Source organism: Alexandromys fortis, unplaced genomic scaffold, assembly GCF_014885135.2.
Source record: "Alexandromys fortis isolate MF-2015 unplaced genomic scaffold, M_Fortis_MF-2015_v1.1 scaffold_218, whole genome shotgun sequence".
In the NCBI taxonomy this organism is placed as follows: domain Eukaryota; kingdom Metazoa; phylum Chordata; class Mammalia; order Rodentia; family Cricetidae; genus Alexandromys; species Alexandromys fortis.
In genome coordinates this window covers 286967-294539 of record NW_026068112.1, presented here as the reverse complement: position 1 = coordinate 294539, position 7573 = coordinate 286967, and the positions used below count along the sequence as shown (strand labels likewise).

General features: G+C 44.8%; 1 protein-coding gene across 2 annotated transcripts in view; it reads left to right on the top strand.

Moving 5' to 3' along the window:
- Positions 1-981: 981 nt before the first annotated feature.
- Positions 982-7573, top strand: part of Otud7b (OTU deubiquitinase 7B) — a 53010-nt gene continuing 46418 nt past the window's right edge. Inside the window, exons 1-2 of one of the 2 annotated variants that reach the window (XM_050124594.1) lie at positions 982-1303; positions 5173-5230. The gene's annotated coding sequence lies outside the window, so the exon portion shown is untranslated. The remainder of the gene's footprint in view (positions 1304-5172; positions 5231-7573) is intronic. The other variant, XM_050124593.1, reaches the window with a different exon arrangement.

Here is a 7573-nt window from a genome sequence, read left to right as displayed (position 1 = left end):
ATAATTTTGACAATAAACCCTGCTTTGAATATGTACACTGGGCACCACGATGTTAAGTGTCTGAACTAAAATCTAGGATAGGTTAGCGTGTAGCAGAGGCTGGCCCCGTTTTGTGTTTGCAATCAAGTGGTTCTTGTGGAAGCAGTCCATATTCTTTTACAGATACGGAAGGTTGAGACGGCTTGTCTATGCCCTCTCTGGGCACAGCCCACTGTAACCTACATGGCACACGTTTGTCTTGCCTTGCCTAAAAGTACGTTAATGCATTTTATTAATACTAAACTGTAAGACCGTTGATGCTTGGAATTGGTGTTCTTTGACTTTTCTATTTCCAGTATTACGGAGTGCAGTGCCTTTACATAGTAGGACTTCAATAAATTCTGGCGTCGAATTATGCTGTAATGTTGTAAAAACACATTAACCATCAAAAGTACTACATAACTTTTACCGACCCCGCTAGGTCCGCGGCCAAGGTGTCATTAGGGAGTCATTGTTATGCAAGTAAATACTGTACAGCAAAGGGTACGCTCAAGTGAAGGAACAAGGGGAACGCATAACTGGGCGGGGCTGGTTTGTAAGAAGCGCTGTTTATTTTCCTCTGGTCGGTCCAGAAGGACTGCTTGGAGTAACTAGAATTTCAGCCCTCTTCTCAAATATTTTCATCCTTCTCACCTTTCGAGAACTACTCCGCCCGTTTCTATTTCTTCCCAAAGGGCCGGCGCCAACTGAGGCGACCCCAAAGTCCTAAGAGTCCTCGCCGGGCTCCCAGCTCCCGGCTCAAAACTGCTTCAGCCCGGGGGCTCGGGCACGCGAGCCAAGAACGCGCGGGGTCACGCGCCGGGCAAGCGCCAAACTGGCCGCGGCCTCAGAACGGCCCTGAGGGCGGAGCTGCTGCGGGGCGGGGCGGGGCGGGACGGGGCGGGGCCGGCCGCGCCGGGCGGGAGGAGGCCCGGGGGGCGGCTAGGGTGTCACCGCCAACCCGCTCCGGCCGGAAACGGGCTCTTGTTTCCGGCCGGACGGCCGAGAGCCACCGATCCTGAACCAGCCGCTGGAGTCGGAGTGGCGACCCGGTGTGGAGCCGGCGGAAAGCCACTGGGGAGAGGCCAGCCTCGGCCAGTCCCGGCTTGGCTCCGGCTCCAGTTCCTGTGGAGAGCAACAGTCGCGGTCGCAGTGTCCGCCTCCGCCTCCATCGTCGTCGGGGGAGGGGCCGCTCGGACCCCGGGGTCACTGCCGAGGAATGAGGAGAGGCGGCCGGGCCCCGCGCTCCGCCCCGGCCTAGAGCCTTGCCCTGAGAGTCGCGAGGGTAACGGAGCCCCCAGCCCTGACAACCTTCCCCGTCCTCCCCCGCCCCTCCCGCCTCTCCAGCGTCCCAAACTCTGCGCCTCGGAGCTCCACTGCTCCCTCTTTCTGACCAGACTTTACCTGAAGCCATCTCCCTTGAGCACCCGCTCCTCGCCTCGCCTCGCCTCGCCTCGCCGTTCCCTGCTTGGTCCCCACCTTCCCTCTTCACGCCAGTCTTTTCACCTGCGTCCCGCGCTCCCAGCCCTGCCCGGCGGTTCTTGTTCTCTCCCGAGCTGTGCTGGGCAGTTTGGATGGTCCCCTCTTGTCCGCTAGGCTTTTGGGGAGGGATGGCGGAGTTTTAGGGGGGTCAAGATGCCGCCGACGGGCCCCCTCAAGCCAGTGGGATAAAGTTCTTTTGAAGTCATTATAAAAGTAAAATGAAAAGACAAGTTTGTGCTGCTTCTCGATAGCCAAAGGGAGGTGCGACCAGTGATGGAGGAAGGGTGAGGGGAGGGGGGGGAAAGAAGGGAGGGAAAGAGAGAGAGAGAGAGAGAGAGAGAGAGAGAGAGAGAGAGAGAGAGAGAGAGAGAGACTCTGTAAGTGTAGGTGTAGAAATTCTAGGGCAGGCTTATGGACTTTAGAAAAAAAGAAAAGTTGCTCTGAGCCGATGGAAACTTTCGAAGCTGCTGATGAGTAAGCCGGGGGCTGCGTGATCTCACTCTTCTCATAATTACTAGGTTAACGGTGTGGCTCCTGTCGAGATGGAATGGGATTTGTTTACTGGGCCGGCGTATTTTTAGCCTGTCGGCTCACAAGGACCAGCCCTCAGAGTCTGTCTCTCCTCCCTGGTGATAGAGTGTCTATCTAACCTAGGTATCTTTTCTGAGCGCAAGGCACATGTAAAAATGGGGAAATTGAAAGAAGTGGACAGATGAAATTTGATCTAAGAGGTTATCCCCTACCAAACACACACACACAGACACACTTCTAAGGGAATTTTCATGACTGCAAAGCTAACTCGACTTTGGCATTTTCTTTCCTTATCTTTTGTGAGTACTACAGAAGATGTTTTATTTAGGAAACTAGAAGCTGGTAATTTGTCCATCTTTGGCTTTTCCTACTATATACTTAGGAGGTCTTTCAGAAGGCAGGATCCCTTTGTCTCTCAAAACCTGTTTCAGAGGTGGAAAAGCAAAATAAGAAGTAGTAGTGGTGAGATGAATCCAAAAGAATAACATTTTTATTTTAATTTTAGAAAATATGTTTCTTAATAAATGAGATTGTGTTCCTGAAGGGATGGAGAGCCAGACTTGTAGTTAAATGCTGGCCGTGCATAGCCGACAAATGAACACGCTCTAGGTAAACAATGAGGAATTAATTATGTTCTTTGCCCTCATTGTTTTCAGGCAGGTCTTTTCCGCTTACTAACCTGCTGTACTAGTCTATTGATATTTTGAAGACTGAGCAGAACTGCAAGATAAAAGAAATTGGCTGTTGCTCATGTGCAGAGCTGAATAGCAGTCTGTTCTAACTTCACTAGTGAGCTGGCATCTTCAGAACGCCTTCCTAACAGGCCAGTTTCTGTGTACTTAGAGACTGAACATGAACACAAATATTAGCTCATGCTACGAATAATTGAGAAGGCAAATATGCTGAAAAACATATATTCCAAAACCAAAATAGATTCTTTTTCGATTTTTCCCTCTCACTTTGGATTATCAGCACCTTTTGGCCAGTCATTATCCATTACCGTGAATAATTTAGAATCGAATAGATGTCTGCTTTGGACATTACACATTCAAATAGGAGGTAAAGATGGAAGTTTGTTTCCAAACTACTACTGATTTGTTTGTTTATTTTTGGTGGTCTGATTTGTCTTATTCCTTTCCTTTAGTACCAGGGACGACATCTGTGGAGGAGAAAAGAGTAAAACTTTGCCAAAGAAAACAGGCCGGTGCACTGTATAAGGCAGGGTGGCAGCAGTGGGTTCTGGTGTGCTGTATAAAGACAGACGACCAGCATGCACCGTGTTAGGTGCTCTGTGGTGGAGTTATATCACTAGTCTGAAAACTTCCTTGGCATAATCATTGCTTTATCTCTCTTTTCCTCTCCTACCCATTAGTGGAAAAATATCTCAATTGGAGTCTAAAATTGGATTAATAAGAATCACATATATCCACTTGGAGTCTTGACTGTTAATAGATGTTTTAATCCTTGTGAATTGACTGGTGCCAATAGTAGTTATGACATATGGGTCATTTCTGTTTATAGCTGACTTCCTTTTGTTGAACTGTATATATTATTTCACAGGGTGGGGAGTGAAGAGTTTGTGGAAACCTAGAAATGAGTGTAAAGCAAGCAGCCCAATAGATCCTCCACTATTCTTAGTTCTCAAAACGCATTTTTAGAAATTTGAGGTACAGTGTGAGGTACATTATGTAGCAGCCAAGTGAGCTATGATGGGACAATTTAGTATCACAAATGAATGAATGTTCACATTGTTATGGGAGCATTGTATTGCTTGTGTTTCTGGACTCCCAGATGCCTCAAGTATTCTAACAGTACTGACTGAGACTATTGGGGGGGGGGGGAGAGAAAGAGAAAGAGAGAAAAAGTGTGTGTCCGTGTCCTCCTTAGCACAAACACTTATCCCACCCAAGGAAAAAATCAGTCCTTGGAAATGTGATCTCAGTGATGTTTCCTATGTGGAATGGTGACTGGAATCTTAGTAGTGTCTGACAGATTCAGACACTTAAAATTCTGTGCAGGGCAGTTTTATCATGAACTGCTGAATTCACTTGGCCTTTTAAGATAATAGAAGTGAGGACTTAAACATTCCTTGCTGAATAATATTTGAGCACCTATGGATGAAGCAACCTGCAAGCTCCAGTGGCAGCCTTTGGGGAGATAGATATGAAACAGGTGTCTTTTTCCTCGGAGTGGGAGGTGAGGGGTCAGGAGGTAATATATGGAACACAGAGCAGGGCGAAGGAGGATGGTGACATACATGGGAAGAGGCTTTAGTGTTTAAACACTTTAAAATGTCAGAAACTGTCTAAACAGTTATACTGGCATGTGGATGGGCTGGAGAAAACTTGAAGTAAGAAGGAATTAGTGAGATTAGACAGCTTTCTGAATCAGTATGTTGTGAAATGGACTTGGGAGATTATGGATTAGTCATATAAAACTATGGACTCTGGTTCTTCTTTATGACATGACCTTGCCCAGGTCATTACCTATATAAGTGTGCACACTAAAGTCAATAAAAATCTTTTCTGTGTTAGGAATAAAAGAAAAAGATTTTCTGAGGGGCTGGGGGCTGTTGTCAGCCCTGCATAGATCGGTTGTGGTGGTGCATCTATGTAATCCCTGTACTTGGGAGGTTGAGGCAGGAGGATCAGAGGTTTCTGGGCACCCTTCCTAGATGTGTAGTGAATTCAGACCCAGCCTGGGACACATGAAACCCAGTATCAAAAACCCAACAAAATTATTTTCCAAATAAAGTATAGCATATACAATGTGCAGCGATGGTCTGTATGAATGACTAAGTTATGTGTGAGAGTGACTGGGGAGAGTGTGGGCTGGTCAAGTCATGGGGAGTAAGAGGGTGGAAGGGACTGAGAGGCCAAACTGTTGGATGTGGATAGAAGGGTCAATAGAGTCATTGTAGGTCCTTGAACAAAGGATGGATTTAATGAGAAATATTGAGCCCTTTGGTCCAGGAACTCAGGGACAAGGAGTCAGGCAGGCACCGGTACATTGTGACTCTTCTGCTTCTTTTCTGTACCATTCTGGCCCAAAGATATATAGCCAGTAGATGAAAGATTCCATATAGAAGTTTTTGTATCTGTGTACCTTGCTGTCTGAGCTCTGCTTGTCCCTGTCTCATAGTGCACCAGCCTGTGGAGAAATCGCAAGACTATGGCGGGGTTCTGCTCCAAAGCTTGTGGTAAGGATGACATCATATTTCCAGGGCATTTAGCTCTGCTAATGTTGAGGGTACTGGCATAAGAATGCAACGCTTTTTGAACAAATTTATTATTTTAAAAATGCATTATTTTGCTTGGTGGTGGTGGCACATGCCTTTAATTCCAGCGCTTGGAAGACAGAGGCAGGTGAATTTCTGTTTCAGGCCAGCCTGGTCTACAGAGCTAGTTCTAGGACAGTCTCGACTATCGAAGAAACCCTGCCTCGTAACCCCTACCCTGCCAAAAAAAAAAAAATATTTTTAAAGCCAGACTTACTCTTTTGGAGGTTATACTGATGTTGAATTTACATTTCTAAACCTATATTATCTGATAGCAAGGAAAAGTCTGTAGGAATTTTACAATTGTAGAAGTACAATTGTACAATTTGTACAATTTTGGCTTAAATATTTGGTTTTAGAAATCCACAAAATTAAAAGTCCATTTATAGGTAATTAAAACTAGACTGTGCTAAGTATCTTAATGTAGGCTAATTTAAAAAACTGAAGGTGAATGTGGCCTCTCAGGCTTTCTCCCTCATGCATAAGAACAGTTGGTCGATGATGTCTGTGTTCCAGCTAGACTGGATCTTCTTTCATCCTGTCTGGAGAACCCACTGCATTGTTAAAGACTAAGGTAGCTTTCTTGAAGGTCTTGGGCACTGAAAAATCTTCTCCAGCTATCTTAAAGGAAAATTCTCCGGTAATATGGCTAATTAAAAAAAGGGTGTGTATGAAAGAAAGGTCTCCATGTAACAGAAGCACACAGCTGTTCTTTAGTGGACTTGCCGCCTTCATCCTTGCCAGCTGCCACCTTCTTGTAGTCATTACAAAACTATGCATTTGTGATGTCATGAGCACAGGGTATTGCTGACCTCGAGTCAGGTGGTTGTACTTCTAAGTTGGAAACCAGAGGCAGCAAAGACAAGAATTTTATCATCTCTAGCTAGGTTGGGATTAAGTTCAACTGTGTTGTTTAGTGATATCTTATTCCTTTATTTCTTCTGAGAAATAGTTTGAAGTGAAAGGAGTTAGTTAAACTTGTTTTTATTCAGTTCTGTGCTAAGTGCTTGAATGAAGGTCCAGGGCAACATGCAGCTTCGTGTTCTTGAGTTTCGAGTTCGGCTGGAAGTCAGAGAAATGTTTGGATATCTTTTGAGCCTGTATTTACATGCGAAACACACTTTTAAATTGAAAGTATATTATGAATTGCATGGCCCAGGTCTTATGCCATAGACACTTTAGGAGAACAGTACTCTGGTAACTATGGAAGGTACCACACAGGAATTATAGCATTTCAGATACTTTATAAAAGCACATTAGGGGAGCCAGGTATAGTGACACACACCTGTAATCCCAAATCCTAGCACATGAGAGGCTGAAGACCAAAGATTGTGGGTTTCAGATCAGTTGTAGCAGCATAGCAAACCATACACATGCACACACACACACACACACACACACACACACACACACACACACACCTCAAACGGAGGTGGCACACGCCTTTAATCCTAGCCCTTGGGAGGTAGAAGCAGGCAGATCTCTGTGAGTTCTAAGACAGCTACATAGAGAAACCCCGCCTCAAAAAACTAAAAACCAAACAAAAACCAAGACAGAACAACAGCAACAAAAACCAAGAAATCAAAGGGACCAAACAAAATCCTAGAAACAAAATAGTATTCAAAATATTCTAGGAACGTTGATTAGATTGCCCCGAGTGGTAATGAAATGAGCATTATTTGGGGCTGTGTTTACAGGAAAAGGGAGTCTTAAAAGCTAGGCTAGTAAATTTATGTGTTAAAAGATAGAAAATAGGGAAAAGGGAACCTATGAAGTTTTTTTTTTAATTAAAATCGTGATATGACAGTAAGACAGAAGTTGGCTTATTGCTTTAAAGGGAATAGAGATTGATATCTGGAGTCTGAAGTGATGAGGCCTGAGAGTAATTTTGAAGGTTGAATACAGAAAAGAGTAGAAATGAGATAGTGAAAGACAAGTTGAGAACTGGGTAAGGGAGACCCAGGAGGACGAGGAGTCAGAGACACTGGCTGAAATAAAGTCATTAAGAAGATTTCTTTATTTTTACTTTTTAAAAATTTTTGTATGTATGTGATGTATATGGCAGGTCCTGCATGTATGTATATGTACCGTGGAAATTCCTCTCTTGGCCAGGTTAGGGTGCCAGATTCCCTAAACCGTAGTTACAGTTGGTTGTGAGCTACCTAATGTGGGTGCTGGGTCTGCAACCCTGCTCCTCCGAGAAGAGCAGCAAGTGCTCTTAAATGCATAACCATCTCTGCAGCCTCATATTTCCTTATTTTTAAG